We start from the raw sequence: 18,128 nt of genomic DNA on the forward strand, positions 1-18,128 counted from the left end.
TAGAAGAACCAGAAGACTCTGAAGTCTCTGGGGAAACTACCATGGCAGAGGAAGAAGCACCTGGATTTGGTAGAGGTAGAGGTAGAGGAGGAGGAGGAAACAATGGAGGAGGTAGAGGTAATATTGGAGGAAATAGGGATGGGGATAACTCATTCGGATTCCCTATAGTTGATGAGGATTCCCGAGCCACCATGAAGAACATCTCACCATCTGTCCTCCCGAACTTTCATGGATCAAGGAATGAGGACCCTGAAACATTCTTATTTGAGTTTGAAGTCGTATGTAGAACTTATGACTATTTGGATGACACTCAAAAACTCAAATTGTTCCCTTCCACATTGAAAGGACAAGCTTTGAAATGGTTCATGGGGTTAGTCACTCAATCCATTAGGTCTTGGAATGATATGAAACAGACATTTTTGGATAGGTACCTGGACTATTGTATGCCCACCAATCACAAGGATGAGGTATTTAAAATGGTACAAAGAGAAGATGAGAATTTGGAGGAATTGATTGAAAGATTTCAGTATAATTTGAAAAGAGCAAAAATGAGTAATTTGGATGAAGAGACCTTGAAAGCCCTATTACTAAAAGCCATTAGAGATGAATGGATAGATCTTTTGAATATGATGGGGAAGGGAGATATATCTCAGCTTCCACTTTTTGATATAGCAGAATTATGTGTCCATCTCTCAAGGGGCAAATCAAAAACTCAAAAAGGGCCTAGAGATCCTTCTCTCCTCAGAGAAAATAAATCTACAACTGGATCAGTAAGTAGGGCTGAGATCGGCAATATGCTTGATGAATTCAAAACTGACATCTTAGGGAGTCTGAGTGAACAATTAGACACCCTTAAGATCCACAATAAACAGAAAGCAGAAGTCGAGGCCTTGGCCATCTTTTGCCCGAAATGTAGGAAGAAACATGCTTTAAGGGAATGTCCCTTGGAAACACAAGTTGTGGAAACATGTGTAATTTGCTCAGAAAACCATGAGACCAAGGATTGTCCTTCAATCCCAGGGCTCAAAGCAGTCTTTCAAGAAGATCCAAATACACTTGAATCTCTCTGTTTTGTTGCAAGGAGACCTTGGCAGGGGCAACAAAATCAAGGGTTTAACAACTCTATGAATTTTCAACCCCAACCAAATTGGAATCCTTGGCAACAACCTTGGCCTCAACCTCAAAATCCTTTTCAATCATGGATGCAAAGCATGCAAAATCCTTATGGGAGATTTGCTCAATTCTATCAATATCCTCCATCTTTTCAGAATCAGCAAGCTCCACAACTTCCAAATCAAAGTCAACAACTATCATTGCCATTCCCTCAACAACAACCTTCTCCACAAAATCAAAATTCTCAACTCTTGCTCCAATCCCAACAAAAGTCAAATCAACTTCCTTCTCAGCCATTGCCAAACCCCAATAATAGGAACCCTCAAAATGCTTACATGATGGAAGGTCAACCATTCCCTACCTATATGATTGTTCCTCTCAATGAAGTACAACTCAGATCAGGTAGAATCTTAGATCAACCTTCTATAAATGTTCAACAACCAAGCATTTATGAGGAAGAATCTCTTAAAGCTAATAAGGGTTCTGAAGCATCCCTTCAACACCCAAACACTCAAAAAGAAAAAGAAAAAGAAAAAGAATCAACCCCCACAACTCCCATAGTTGAGCAACCTACATCTTCATCCACACCTCCTTTTCCTGAAAGGTTACAAATCGACAAAGGAGTGGAAAAGCAAATTTTGTTGCCTGACTATAATTTTCTAGATGAATTGAAGAATGTCTATATCAAGATTCCCTTGTTACAAGCCATTAAAGAGATTCTCATTCTAGCAAAAACAATAAAGGAGTTGAGCCTTAAAATACCAGGAAGGAAACCAAGAGATACCAGAAGGATCCACCTGGTAGGAAAAATTGCAGACATTATGATGGGAAAGATTACCATGCAGAAATATGTAGACCCCGGTAGTCCAATTGTCAAAAAACATATCAATGGGGTAGAAATACCAAATACTTTGATTGATTTAGGGGCTGCTATCAACATTATGAGTAGACAGACTATGGACCAGTTAAAACTTCCTAACCTTCTCTTTACACCTACTTTACTGCAGCTTGCAGATAGATCAATCATTAAACCTGATGGTGTATTGGAAGACATTCCAGTCTCCCTAGACTCTTGGGAATATCCAGTTGATTTTATGATTTTAACTCCCAAGAACAATCTAGGAGGACACCCTCTTATTTTAGGAAGACCTTGGCTAGCCACAGCTGATGCTTTCATAAGTTGTAGGTCTGGGGATATGTATATTTCTGATGGCAATTCAACAAAGAAGTTCAACCTGTATCCTCCAGCGAAAGCAATTACAGAAATAGGAGATAATGAGTGGGTTGATGATGAAGATACTATACAACCCGTCTTTACCATTTCTGAGATTAGTGAAGATAGCCAAATTCTGAATACATTAGAAAATTTTGAACCATCTTCAGAATATGACTCTACACAATTTCAGTTGGATTCTGACATAGAGTGTCTATCATCTAGACAAATGTCTCTTTTCTCTATGGAAGAATTTGGTAGTTCTGCCATTGAGATCTTTCTAGGAAAGACATTAAACATTAACAAAAACTTGGAAAAATCCCAACAGGAAGAGCTAACCAAAGTCTTACAAAGACATTCTACTGCTTTTGCATGGGAGTATACCGACATGAAAGGTATTGACCCTAAGACTTGCATTCATCACATCTACATTGAGGAAAACAGTAGACCAATCAGACAACCTCAAAGAAGGATGAATCCAAATCTTAGGGAGATAGTGAAAGAAGAGCTCCAGAAGTTACTCAATGTAAACTTCATTTACCCTATTTCAGATAGTCAATGGGTTTCTCCCTTGGTTATAGTACCTAAAAAGAATGGTAAATGGAGGGTTTGCATTGATTACAGAGAATTAAACAAAGCAACCTTGAAGGATCACTTTCCTTTGCCCTTTATTGATCAAGTATTAGATACTTTAGCAGGTAAAAAGTTTTTCTCATTTTTGGATGGTTTTAGTGGTTACAATCAAATTCAGGTAGCACCTGAAGATCAAGACAAAACCACATTTACTTGTCCTTGGGGAACTTTTGCTTACCGAGTACTTCCTTTTGGATTATGCAATGCACTCGCTACATTTCAAAGGGCTGTACTAGGAATCTTTTCAGATCTAATTCATGATTGTGTAGAGGTCTACATGGATGATTTCACAGTTTGTGGTAACACATTTGAAGAAGCATTAGAAAATTCGGAAAAAGTTCTAATTAGATGTAAAGAAACAAATCTTTCATTAAGTCATGAAAAGTGTTTTATGATGTTTACTGAAGGAATTGTTTTAGGACATCATATTTCAGGAGATGGAATTAAAGTTGATAGATCCAAAGTGGAAGTCATCTCCAAGTTACCTGTTCCAAATTGCCAGAAAGATGTTAGAAGTTTTCTTGGGTTTACTGGATATTATAGAAGATTTATTGAAAACTTCACTAAGATAGCATCTCCTCTTTTCAAATTACTTACCAAAGACTGTGAGTTCAAATGGGATCCTGAATGTCAGGCTGCCTTTGAAACTTTAAAGACTAGAATATCTGAAGCACCCATTTTGAGAGGGCCAAATTGGAAACTCCCTTTCCACATTTCTACTGATGCTTCAGATACAGCTCTAGGAGCTGTTTTGGGACAAAAGGATTTGGTCCCTTATGCCATTTATTACACCAGTAAAAATTTGACTCAGGTACACCAGTAAAAATTTGACTCCCACCGAGTTAAATTACACTGTGACTGAAAAAGAATTCTTAGCCGTTGTTCATGCAATCAACAAGTTTAGACACTACATAACCGGCTATGAAACTTTTGTCCATACTGATCACTCTGCAATTAGATATCTCATGAACAAACCTATTACTAATGGCAGAGTTACAAGATGGCTTTTACTTTTACAAGAATTCAACATTACTGTGTTAGATAGACCAGGAAAACAAAACACAGTAGCTGATTTCTTGTCTAGAATCCAAAACACTAACGAAGATTCTCCTGTAGAGGATAAGTTTCCAGATGAATACTTGTTTGCAGTAACTACCAAGACTCCTTGGTATGCAGATATTGCTAATTATCTAGTTACAGGGAAGCTACCTCCACACTTATTTCCTAATGAGAAAAGGAAAATCATTCAGGAGAGTTCACATTATTCTTGGATTTCTAATGAATTGTTCAAAACATGGCCAGATTGTATGATCAGAAGATGTGTTCGGGAAGATGAAATGCCTGACATCCTTAAGGCATGTCATGATGAACCATGCGGCGAACACTTTGCTGACAAGAGGACAGCCTATAAAATCCTTTCTTTAGGATATTATTGGCCTTCTCTCTTTAAAGATGCAAAGCAGTATGTTAGAAGGTGTGACAGCTGCCAAAGAGTTGGGAGACCAACTCCTTCAAATGAAATGCCACTATAGCCACAGGTATGCATCGAACCCTTTGAGAAATGGGCTCTAGATTTCGTTGGACCTATTAATCCACCATCTAAGCAAAAGAAGTACATATTGGTTTGCACTGATTATGTTACTAAGTGGGTAGAAGCCAAGGCATTGCCTTCTGCCACTGAAAATTCAGTTGTTCAATTTCTTTTTGAGGATATTTTTACTCATTTTGGTGTCCCAAGAGAAATTGTGACAGATCAGGGAAGCCAATTTACATCTAAATTGATGGAGAAGCTGATGGAGGAATACAAAATCAAGCACAGAACATCTACTCCATACCATCCGCAATCAAATGGTCAAGTGGAATCTACAAATAAAGTCCTTGAAGGCATTATCACCAAGACTGTTCATCTTCATAGAAGAGATTGGGCGGAAAGACTTCCTGAAGCCTTATGGGCCTATAGAACTACATGGAGGAACACAACAGGACATTCTCCCTATGAACTTGTTTATGGGAAAGAAGTCCTTTTCCCCATTGAGTTCCAAATCAAGACCTTCAAGATGGAAGTTCAATTGGGGATGAGCCTATCAGAAGCTCAAAAACACAGAATGGACCAGCTAAATGAGCTAGATGAAATAAGACAAGATGCAATTCTAAGGACCGATCTAGTTCAGCACCAAAGAACTAAGTGGCATGATCGACACATCAAAGAAAGAAAGTTTCAGAAGGGAGATTGGGCACTATTGTTTGATTCCAAGTTTAAGGACTTCAAAGGAAAATTTCAAACTCATTGGCTTGGGCCATATGAGATTGATGAAGTCTTTAAAAATGGAGCAGTTCGAGTGAAGACCATTGATGAGCTTCAGACTCCTCTCATTGTGAATGGCCATAGATTGAAAGTCTACCACAAGCCACTCTCAAGAGAGGAATTTGTTAAAATGTTCCAAGAAGATTCTGCAATGAGGCTGGTGGAGAAGAATTCTTCTCCTCCATCAGCCTAGTTTTTGTTCCTTTCAGTCGAAAAAAAAAAAAAAAAAATCTCTTGTATAAGCCTGAAAACCAATCTTGGATTGGCAGTCTTATGCAGAAAATATGAAGTGAAAATCAGGGTCACCTGACACTTTATATTTTCCAAAAAAAAAAAAATCTCTCTCTTTTTCTGTCCATCTCATCCATCTCATCATTTTCATTCCACTTCATTTTCTTCCAGTCCATTCATTCCATCTCATTTTCACCAATAAAGTCTCTCTCAGGACTATTCCATTCAGTCAAGTTGTTTTAATCCTCTTTGTGCAGGCAGAAAAGTGTTGCTGCAATTTCTACAGCTAGGAGCCAATTCCGCAGCTGATATCAAGATTCCGCAGCTAATACACTCTGTTCCTGCAACAAAAACAAACTCTGTTTCAAAACGAAAAAAATCTGCAGTCAAAAGCACCAGCATCATTAAAGAGCAAGGACACATGGCATATACAAAGGCAGCAATCAATCAAAGGTTAGCATCACCATTAGCAAAGGGATCAAAATGAAAAATACATGAAGGTATGTTCTAAATTTCTAACTAACAGTTATATCATTTATGTATGGTTTTCGGATTATGGTAGGAGGCACGTAATGTAATGATTGACAAGACCCCCGTCCACTCCTCATAATCCTCATCCATTATGCTGCGTAATCCACCTCACCACCTTCCTGACGGTTCCCTAATTGTTGTTGATTTGAACTTAATACGGCCTGCTCTCTCTCATTAATTCTTCGTACCAGAGTGACGTGTACTGTTGTACCACGGCTCTCCAATTGATCATTCCGCAGCCAAGTGTACGCAACCACCCGACGTTCAGGGATTTGGCCGTTGTATCCTCTACCCATAACTCCGCTTCTCGCATGCATAACCTCATCTTCGCATTGTTATCTACGCCCTCATCGTTTTCACTCTCGGTTTCATTCACTACTCTGTTTCACCGTGAACATACTCTGTTCTATTTTCCTCACCTCTCCACTCAAAACCCTAACCACCAGTCTCGTAATTACATCACGGCCATTCTGTTGTAGCCGTAATACCCACCGTTGAGCATTCTGTTGTAGCCGTAATACCCACTGCTGAGCACTGTTTTTCCCGTATAGCTCTCTCCCCAGTATTCAAACAACGCTGTCAGAGCAACAAGAGAGCTGGTAACCGAAATGGGCAAGTTATTAAGAGCAGAGCCGGAAGGTTCTAAGTTTCTAGACGGTTACCCACAAACGAAGAATTCCCTGCAGAATGCCAAGTGGTTAAAATTTATTCAGAAGTTCAAAGGATATCACAAGGAAGTTACCAAGGCCTTTGCTCGGTCGTTTGATGGAAAAACAAATACTGTGGAGATTGGAGACCTACAATTGACTGTCACAGAGAGCAGCTTGGCTCAAGCAACTGCTTTGCCTCGTACTGGGGAACGTTGGTTCAAAAATCAAACTGTTGAAGGCCAAGAGTGGAAGAACATGTTGAAAAATCCAGGTATGGATACCACTATCTTCACCAAAGGAATACCTGTAAGTGTCATTAAAAAGGAATGGACTGCCTTACTTTTGCTAGTTCAGAAATTTTTAACATGTGAAGGCAGATTTGGTATAATGTATGTTTATCATACAAAGATAATGATGCATTTTATGGGTGAACATACCATCAATCTTCCTTATTTCTTGCTAGCTAGTCTAAGAAAAATGAGTGCCTCTGTTCAGAAACACGTGGGAAACATTGAGCCCCACCTATATCACCATGGACTCATTAAAATCTTGATTGAGGAGCAGTTAAAAATTAGAAAGGATACATGGGAGAAATTCCTTGTTAGAAACCATTTTCAAGAGGCAGCAGAAGCCTCTAGTAGCTCTCCTAGGGTACCAAAAAGAAGTAGAAGAAAAGGGAAAGAAATGGTTACCCAAGAAGAGACTGCTGCCCAAGACACTGCTGTAGAAGTTGAAGAAACTGCCCAAGAAATTGTTACAAAAACTCTTCAAGAAATTGCCCAAGAAACTGTTCAAGAAACTATTCAAAAGAAAAGAAAAAGGGAAGCAGAACAAAAAGACAAAAGGGGGATAAAGGGAAAGCCATTTTGCAAGAGTCATACCCTTCACCTGAACCCTCAAGTGAAGAAGATACCCAAACATTAGCTCATAGGCTTGCTCAGCTTCATGAAACTGCCATCTTCAAAAAGAAACAAAAGCAAAAACAGCAAGAACCAAAAAGTACTAGCCTGCAAGTAAGAAGAAGCAGTAGACTTATAGAGAAGAAGAGTGTGACTAAAAAGAAACAGTCCCATTTCATTGATTTGGGCACACCTGAGAAGACTCCAATTCGGCTAGCTATTGAGCTAAGTCCTCCAAGAGAAGAAAGTCCTTTCCAGCAAGAGAGAGAAAGCAGTTTTCAAGGATTTGAATTTAGGCCAAGACAAACACCTGACATTGACCCTGTCCAGCAGGAGGCATATGATTATTTGGAAACATTAGAGCAATCTGTTGCTGGTCCTAGTACTGTCTTGCCCCTTGAACAGCAGGTTCAATCTTTGAAGCAAGAAGTATTTGAGCTAGAGGTCCTAAACCGCCACATCAAACAGGAAAACGAAGCATTGAAAGAACAGAGAAACGTGGACAAGATGATCCACGATAACACAATGCTTCATTTGGGTCTTTGGCAAAGAAATAACACGAAATTGAAGAGGAAATGCAAGAAATTAAGCAGGGCCTTGATCAACTTGAAATTCAGGTGCTTGGTTAGGAAACCAAGAACAAATTTGGCAACAGGAAGGAAAAGGAGAAGGTTGGATGTCTTGGCAGAGGCATCTGAACATGTGAACTGAAAGATTATGACAAAATTTTGGTTGCATGAGGACATGCAACACCCTCGCAGTGGGGGTATGTTGAGCCTCAACCTTGCACTCATTTACCTGTCCTCCCAACAGCTTTTCCCTATTCACTTCTCTCTTCTGACATCATTTCCTCCATCAACTTGTTCAATTCATTGCATTATATGTCTTTTTAACATGATTTGTTGACTATGCTAATGATTGACTATTTGTTTAGAATTTTGGTACATGTTCAGCAATTCCGCAGCTGTTCTGCAATTCCGCAGCTACTCAGCAATTCCGCAGCTGTTCAGAGATTCCATAGCCTTTTTGTTGTTTTCTATACTCCACGTGTCTTCTCCAGGAACGGGCCACATGGGCACGTTGGTATGAATGTATACATGGTTCGTATGCTATTGGTTGGGCCAAATCAGTCACGTATGCCCCCGGTCAACGCAGGAGTACCCACGGTCAAACAGTTAAGTTCCAGACGGTGGCACGGCTCTGCGTGAGCAACTGAGACATGGAACCACAGCTGGCACTTCCTCCATGCCACGAAGACAGTAATGGACAGGATCTAACCATAGATTTACTCCCCATGATGACTGTTTCCTCCAAACGTGCACGGAGTTGCCTGCGTGTTGCTGCGTAGTTAATTAGTTAAGACTGTAGTTGCTTAGTTTACGCAGAGGACAGTTTGTCCCTGTGCCTATAAATAAAGCATTTGCCAACGCTTAGAGATTAGCTTTTTGATATTGTAATTGCTGTAATTGTTTTGGTTATCAAACTCTGTTTTAGAAGACTGTTTCTACAGCACTTTTTGACTGTATTTTGACATGCTGATTTAATATAAGAAGACTGTTTCTGCTCATCTCTGCGTAGCTGATCTTTAGCTGGTTGAGTGGATGGAAGGCCCCCATCTACCACAACCTATGTACAGTAGCATTTAACTTTATTTTCCTGCCTTTCTTTGTTTTCATTTTCACATGTACAATAATGTATAGTTTGATTTCTGCAGTTTTTTCATTTCTTTGAACATGTATAATAATGTACAGTTTGATTTCATGCCTTTACATTTCCAGCACTTTTCAGAACTGATCAGTTTGTTTATGCAGGTGTGTTAGGAGCCCGGGATAGTGTGTTTTTATTTCTTTTTATCACTGATGGTATTTGAAGTTGTCTTGTCTTAGCTGCTGATTTTTACCTTGCTTACGCAGTTTCATTGCTAGTTTACTTTATCAAGTTTTTGACAAGTTGCTTACTAACCTTTTGATGTTCTTCTCATCATAATTGTCTAACCTTTATTGGACCAAAATATCATTGAGTGGCAGCTTGGTTTGATTAGCTTTTTGACTCATATTACTGATTCCTTCTTAATTGTTTTTCACATGAACAATTGCAGCTAGAGGCAGAGTGTTAAGAAAGAATGAAGTGTTATGATTTGTCATTTAAGTTAAAGTAGTGTTTTTCACTTTCCATTGAGTTAACATAGATGCTATTTTTGTTCTTATCAGCAGCATAGATAGTGGACTAGTGCCATTAGTCACTTTGTTTAATGCTTTGCTTTCATTTGAAGTTTCAATTCCATTGCAAGTCACTTTTCAAGCTTTCTCTTTAAAAAGTTCTAGAAGCATTTAGAAACCACCATATGCACACACACGCACTCATTTGTTTATAAATCCATCACTCCATCTTAAGAAGTTAAATCAACCACAAAAACGACAAAAAGAACTAGGAAAGGTTACTTAAGTACATACTGTACATCTCACTTCATCAGCTTACGAGCCCCGGGTTGACAATTAATGATAGCAATTTAGACAACACTAAATTGACCAAACACCCATAACCACACATTTTTTTCACCTTATGATGTTCATATGTACCATAATTTACTTTTGTATGATCGCCCCATCACTGTTGTACACTAAAAATTACTCTTATCATGTGCCACAGATGGATCACCCACCATATTACTCCCACGGGTTTGCTGATGGTGCTTCTCAATGGTTGTGAAACCTAACTCTAGGCCATTTATTCTCCTAATCAAAATATTCTCCATCAGAACAATGTTTGGATGAGGTCAACCACTAATAATCAAGAAGAATGTGACATTGTCATAGGCTTGTTGGTTGATGCCACACAGTTAGGTATCCATAATTTGCATGTGTTTCTTGATTCCCAACTTGTCAAAGTGAATTTGAATCAAACTTTCCACATCCATGACCGTCGCCTTTTTCAGAAATACCTGTATGCCCAATTGTTAGCAGGTGATTTTGATCATATCATATTCTCACATATACCAAGGCATCAAAACCATGTTATTGATTTCATAGCTAATCAAATCCTTGACTGGCAAATGTTACATACATATCATCATTGAGAAACATAAATGATACATTAATCATAAGCATCACATAGTAATAGCTACAAAAAATCATGTACATATATAGGGTTTATGTACATCAACTAGCCATCGCCATAAAAAAGTAAAAATCTACAAAAAGAGGGGAGCATCCTCATGATGGGTGCTTCCCCTAGTATAATATATACATCTAAGGGCATGGTTCATTCCCCCCTGCACCACCTGTTGGAGACCCTCCTTCCTCCTCTTTCCTTAGAAGAAAAAGAGGCCATTATGTGGTTATTACAACCGCTACCCTCTATAGGACATGTTGTCACTCAAATTGTACAGGTGAATGCAAAAAAAAATTAGGATGGGGGTTTTCACATTGGTCCCTGCCCTCTCTTTTCTATTTGTCTCCCTATAGCAGACTATGGGGGGGTAGTCCCTGTCAAATGCGTTGATGAAAGACTTTTTAGGAACCAACTAGTTCAAGAGACACAATTGAATGGCATAGCAACCTGGATAATGATGATTCACAATTTTAATTATTAGCATAATTAGAAAAGATTATTTGAGAGACCAGTGCCTTATGGAGTCAACTTACTTGCAAAGAATAAAATAGCTACCAATTTTTGGGATGAGAAACTATTTCTTAGGATGCACACTATCCTATATGAGATGCGACACTTGAAACTAAGTGAAGTGCAAACTCTTGGTTAATTTTTAATTATATGCTTATCTAAGTGAAATATTTCTCTCAATTGTTTTGAAGCTAGTGTCAAGTGTAGGTTGTGGAGAGAAACTGAGGAGAAGATAGAAAACAATATATTAACAATACCTCCCCTTGAGTTCTAACCACCCGATGCCTCTGGTGCTGCAGAGACTACCATAGATAATTTATTTGTCCTTAAATTAGGATGAGTATAAATTTAAATTTAAATAAATAGTTTCTTACAATAATTATCCTTTTAAAAAATTATTAATTTTATTTATATCATATAAATACATTATTTAATATAAAGATACTAGACATAAAAAAATAAAAAAATAAAAAATAAAAATTGTTTATTTGTGGGAAGTTGCTTGGAAATGACTCTCACAGCTAGGGTTTCAGACTAAAAACCTGACGCCCCTATAGCAAATATCGAACCCATAAGAATCACCGATCGTACCTACCATGAACATGCCTGCTAAAAAGAAGATGAGTACGACAACATGGGGGAGATATCCCCTCCTACAAGAATGCAACGATGGGAGAAATGGGTAATCACAGAACAACAGTGACTGGCTATCAAGAAGGTTGCAAAAAAGGACCTCCCGTTTTGGGTGCCCAATGGTAGGCATGGCTAAGAGGTCATTTCTTGCCAAGGGCCTCAAAAATTCCATGATTTATCATGCCCAACAACAAACTGGAATTTTAGAGGAAATACATGAAAGAGCACACCCTAATATGCAAGTTTATTGGGGGTTTGTCCTGCAAAAAAGAGTTGGTCAAATGGATCCACTATAAATGGCAGCCAAAGGGCCAGATTGAGCTGAAGCTGGGAACCAAAGGCTTCTTTATAGTAATCTTCTCCAATCTGGAAGACAAGGAACGAGTCTTTGAAGAGGGCCCCTACTTTTTCAACAATGCAGGCCTCTTTATGAGACATTGGTAGGAATGTTACAACCCTGATCAGGAAAAAATTCTCGCAACACTAGTTTGGGTTCATTTATTTGTTCTGTTGGTCGATTTCTAGGTTCCAAAGATCCTGAAGGGGATTGGTAATTCCATCAGGAACTTTTTCAAGGTTGCAGACTCCATAAGGAATGGAAGGTACACTTCATACTCCCGGATCAGAATTCATAGAGCTAGAATACCATGATGAGGTTTGGTAGTGGCCTCTAGATTATGAGCATACACCCTTTGATGTTGTAGATGCCATGAGTATGGGCACATGTTTTGGGCATGCCCTCTGAACAAGTAAGAAGCGCTAAAAGCATCTACTGCCAATGGAGAAAACAAAACAAAAGAAGATGTAGAGGGATTCCAGGAAGTTCAGAGGAGGAAATGAAATAAGAGAAATCTGCCAAACCCTAACTAGGGTCCAAGTGGAAAGGACCTCTACAATCACAATCAATATGAGGTCCTACAAGAGGACGATGAAAGTTTCGAAAACCCTCAACCAAAGAATGCCTTGGAAATCCATCCAAACCCTCAATGGGGAGGAAGCAACGCCAAATGAAAAGCGGAGGAGGAACATCACGAATAAGAAGTAACTATGTAAGCAGAGGACCAAGCCAATATGGAGATCACCAGCTAGAATGGTGATCTCAGCAGAGAATAACAAGTGATGAAATTACTTCTTAGCGAATGGAGGCATCTTGATGAGAGATTCAACCCAGAATACCAAAAACAGCTATACAAAGACACTTTTAAACAATATCAGGCCAAGCAAGGAATGTTAGTGGCGGGCCAACTGGAGCAGTTGGGCTCCCAAGAAATTCAAGTTATGGAGCAAGAAAATCAAGGGAAAGGCTAAAAGAAACGAGATAGAAAAAAACTAAGCGAATCCATTCAAATGGTAGGGGAAATGTGGGTAAATTCTGGAAGGGTAGTTCTACTTTTAGCGGTGTTCCACCAACTCAATAAGCCCGTGAAATGATAATTACATAGTGGAATGTCTGAGGCCTCAGCAACAGACACAAACAATGGTACCTAAAGGACAAAATGAGAAAAGATAAGTCAAGCATCATGATACTCCAAGAGACAAAGATTGCAGAAGTCAATCTTAAATAAATCTTAAAGAGGCATAACCCCTATTATGAAGTAATAGATCAAGGTGCTAGGGGTAGTGTTGGAGGCATGGGTATCCTCTAGAACCTCGTGGAGGTAACATTTGAGGATTGTGTTAGTCTACCGAGGATACTATTAGGTAAATTTTGTCATATTGGATCCCGAGATTAGGTCCTCCTGGCAGGGGTTTATGGGCCTCACATTCCAGGAGAAAAAGGGGTCTTCCTTCAGAACCTCTCCAAACTAAGGAAGGTATACCATGAAGACCTTTGGCTGCTAGGCAGGGATTTTAATATGATAACATCGTTGGAAGAAAAGAGAGGAGGTATTCATCGCACATAGAAAAATATGGAAGAATTTGGGGATATAATACCGGATTTGTCCCTAGTAGACCTGCAAATGAACAATGGAGTCTATACATGGAACAATCGCAAAGGAGGAACTCATCAGGTTGCCTTCTGGTTGGACAAGTTTATGATCTTGGAGCAAGTCATTAGAAGTGGCATTTTCTTCGAAACCTTGATTATCCCATGCATGGGATTGGATCACGGGCCCATCCGATTGGAAATGGGTTTGAAAATCATACCAAGGAATCGGCTATTCATATTTGAAGCCTTTTTCTTAAGAGATCCCAACATAATGAAGGAAGTAGAGGAGTGGTGGAGTAACAATGAGGAGAAAGGAAGAAAATACATGCATACCTTCCAACTGAAGTTAAATGAGATCAAACACAAGCTCAAGAAATGGAATCAGGAAGAGTTTGGACACATCATGAAAGACCAACAACATCTAAACAACAAAATCTAGTATTTACAACAACAAATCATCCAACATGGTCAAATCGATAGCCTGGCAGTGGAGGAAGAGAAGCTAATCAACGAGTTAGAAGAAAGGAGAAAATAAGAAGAGATTCTATGAAAGAAAAAATCCAAGGTTAGCTAGTTGTGGGAAGGAGAAAATAATACTATATTCTTCCACAAAGTAATGATCCAACACTGGCAACATAACCATATCTACTCTCTGAAGAAAAAAGACGGAAATCATGTAGTCCAGAATGAGGAGATGGAGGATATAGTTGTTCGACACCTTAAAGACATCCTAATGAAACCACCCCAATATCGCACAGAGGCTACATAGAGGATCAAGAGGAACATTTCACAACTTATTTCTAGAGACTAGAACCTAGCCCTCATGCAGGCAGCAATGCTAGAAGAAGTGGAGGAGGTAGTGAAGGGAAGGACGAAGAACAAAGCACCCAGACCAGATGGCTTCACAATGGAATTTTATCAAGCTTCTTGGAACTTTATAGGACCCGATATACAGGAGGTGGTGGAAGAATCACACCAGAATCGAAAGGTATGTCCTACCTTAAATGCGACATTCATTGCTTTAATTCTGAAATCCTCTAAATCGGAGGACCCTCAAGGTTTTAGACCCATCTCTCTTTGCAATGTAATTTATAAGGTCATAACCATAGTGATTTCCAAGTGCCTAAAACCTCTGCTTCCTCTTATAATCTCCCCTAAGAAAACGAGCTTCGTGGAAGTTCAACAAATTCTTGATGGATTTGTCACCTCCCAGGAGATTGTGCACTCTCTTAAATCCCATAAACTCTTGGGTATGATGACCAAATTAGACCTCTCCAAGGCCTATGACTACCTAAGCTAGCAATACCTAAATAAGGTCTTCAAGGCTCCTGCATTTTCCTTTTCAACACCCCTGAGAACATTCAATCATATCTGGCTTGGGTTATTGGGTTTGGTATTGGATCTTCACCATCCAAGTATCTGGGAATTCCCCTGATGGTGAACTCTTTAAAGACTTCCTGTTGGAAATCTCTGCTCCAAAAAATCACTAGGAAACTCAACAGTTGGGCTTTCAGGTGGCTAAATTTAGCGAGTCGGAAAATCCTTCTTAAAGTTTTTCTTCAATCTATTCCAATCTATCAACTCTCAGGGAGTGTTGTGCCAAATACCTCATGTGCAAAGATGGTGGAAACATTCAAGAAGTTCTTATGGGGAGGCGCTTAACAAATTAAGAAATGGATGCTGGTATCTTGGCCCAACTTAACAAAGAACAAGATGGAATGAGGCCTTTGCCTATGAGATCTGTATATCCTAAACCAATTAATGTGGGTTAATCTATGGTGGCATTGGATGGGAGGAGAGATAGATCTATGAAAACAAATATGGATGCGCAAATACAACATGCCTTCCAGGACAGAAGATATCTTAAGATACCGAGATCCCCCAACAGGATCAGTTATCTCGAATATGGCAGCCCAAAATAGGGACCTTATTCAACAACACATCTTCTTGGAAATCAGGAATGAGAAGATGCTATTGTTCTGGCAAGATTCCTAGCAGTAATGGGACAAGATTCTGGGCAGACAAAGCTTAAGGGATCTCTTTATATACATGAATGGGAGGAATTTGTATACGATGGAACAATTCTAGAAAACAGACCAAGCATAGGAAGGTTGGAGGAGATGGAAGGAGAAATCAGACTGGCCACAAGCCTTAGAATTGGTTCGATGGATTCAACTATACAAGGAATTAGACTCAAGAAAGATAACTATCCTAAACGGACCAGATATCCTCACATGGGGCCAGAATACCAAAGGGACCTTTACAATCAAGGAGGCTTATGATCTAAGGTCAGGTCATGAGCTAGGAGGCCAGAACCTGATTTGGAAGAAGATATGGAAAGGGGAATGGTGGCAAAAGGTAGCCTATTTCCTTTGGCTTGTATGCAGAGGCAGCATTCTTACCTGGGATCGGCTCCAAAGACATGTTTCTATGGGTCATCGCTCTGCAAGTTATGCAATAAGCATAGTGAGGATCTAGAACGCATACTTAACACTTGTACATATGCTGGAAAAAATGGAGAAAGATGGGGGATCTCTTCGGAAGAATGGATCGAGACACTCAAAGTATTCGAGAAACCATCCTTTTATGAAGAACAGGGATTTTCTCCAACCCGATCATCAACAAGGCGTGGGGGCTATCCCTGGGAATAACACTTTAGGCCATCTAGAAAGAGAAGAATCACCAAATCTTTAACGATCATATTCTCTCCCAAGAAGTTGTATGGGAAGGGATCTTATAGAACATCAGGGAAACAAATTTTGTAGAGAAGTGGCATCTAGAGGATTGGCAGTTACCCCCCAATGAGGCTAGAATTATGTAGAGATTGAACAAATCACCGAAAATGATAGCTCTGTCCTCTCGGAAGGTCACGTTAAAGGGAATTGATTCTCTCAATCACTTCACTCCCCCCCCCCCCACTAAGAGGGATTTATGAAGTTGAGCTTCAACAGAACTTCGAAGGGGAACCCAGGCCCAGCAGGCTTGGGAGGACTATTTCGAGACCCCAGAACCAAAACCACTCTTATCTACATAAACCATTGTGGGTATGCTAGAAATAACAAAGCAGAATTTGTCGCTGCAGACAAGGCCTACAAATTGCAATCAAAATGAGGTACAAGAATATTGTAGTGGAGGGTGATTCTAAGCTTGTAATCAACATGGTGAAAAAATTAAATGAAGGAACTAAATGGGAAAATCTCAGCCACAACTGGAGAACAATGAGGTTAATTCAGGAGATGGGAAACCTCCTCATCCACTTCAACTATATAATGACTAACCATGTAAGAAGGTATGGCAATAGAGAAATAGACTTCCTTGCAAATTGGGGTTGTAATCATCAGAATTTGCCTCTGGGGAAAATATGATTGGGTCAACCAGGGGACAAATGGTTCCAACCCTTGAATGAGATCTTGGAGCATGGAAGGCGACATAACTCCTAGGACATACAGACCACTGATCAATATGTGAGTTGTCGGACAAGGCTATTAAGGACATCATGATGATAAGGTCATAGTGGAATGTTGCCACCATCCCTCACATTCTTGAAGTGCAGGGTACAGTGGCCTTCGACATGCTTAAGACTATAGGAATGAAGGAATGTAGCATAAGTAAGCGGTAAATTTTATCAACGACGATGAAGGCTATAAGGATGAGGTTAGATAGAGCAGAGGTACCAAAGGCACATCTGAAATAGATCCTTCGAAAGGGATGGGGGCTCCTTCAGCTCCAAACGTTGGCTACTGGGTATGTTAACTAGCTTTTACTCCATTACACCTTAATTCCCTATATCAGGTTTGATAATTGGAGTCTGTATTAGGGCATTGGGTTTGTGGGAGAGAGTAATTTGGGCTGGGAGAGATGCATGGTGTTGAGAATCTGTTGGATTAATCTTAGCTCCATGGGTTCCTCCTCATTTTCACTCCTTCATGGGATTTACCTTACTCACATGAGGCTTATCAGGCTTGGTGGGGAGGGGGTCAGTCCGGGGAATAGCTTTGTCTTATATGCATGGAAATCCTGGGGGTTGGGGACTGTGAGCCTGTTAATGTCTATGCCAGGATGAAAGTCTATTTCTTAGTCTACTACATGGGTGTTGAGGATAATTGGTAAAATTAACTCCAGAAGGTAGGCGCTAGGTACCTATGGAAATCTTGTAGTTGGAGGTGGTCGTAGGTAAGGGTCTTCTCACATCTGGGAAATGGTATAAATTAAGTGTTGGTCATGCCAACCTCGGTCGGAGGATAGGAGGCTAGGAGGCAAGCAAACCTTGGGCTAGGGACCTCTTAAAGCCTGGGGTTTAGCTTTCACACTGCAATGTTGGTCAGGGAAAGGCTAAAATAGGGATGAGTCAGGGAGGATGGGGGAATGG

This window comes from Pinus tabuliformis, chromosome 4_2, assembly GCF_031772625.1.
Source record: "Pinus tabuliformis cultivar Carrire ecotype Pingquan chromosome 4_2, CPIR1, whole genome shotgun sequence".
NCBI classification, from domain to species: domain Eukaryota; kingdom Viridiplantae; phylum Streptophyta; class Pinopsida; order Pinales; family Pinaceae; genus Pinus; species Pinus tabuliformis.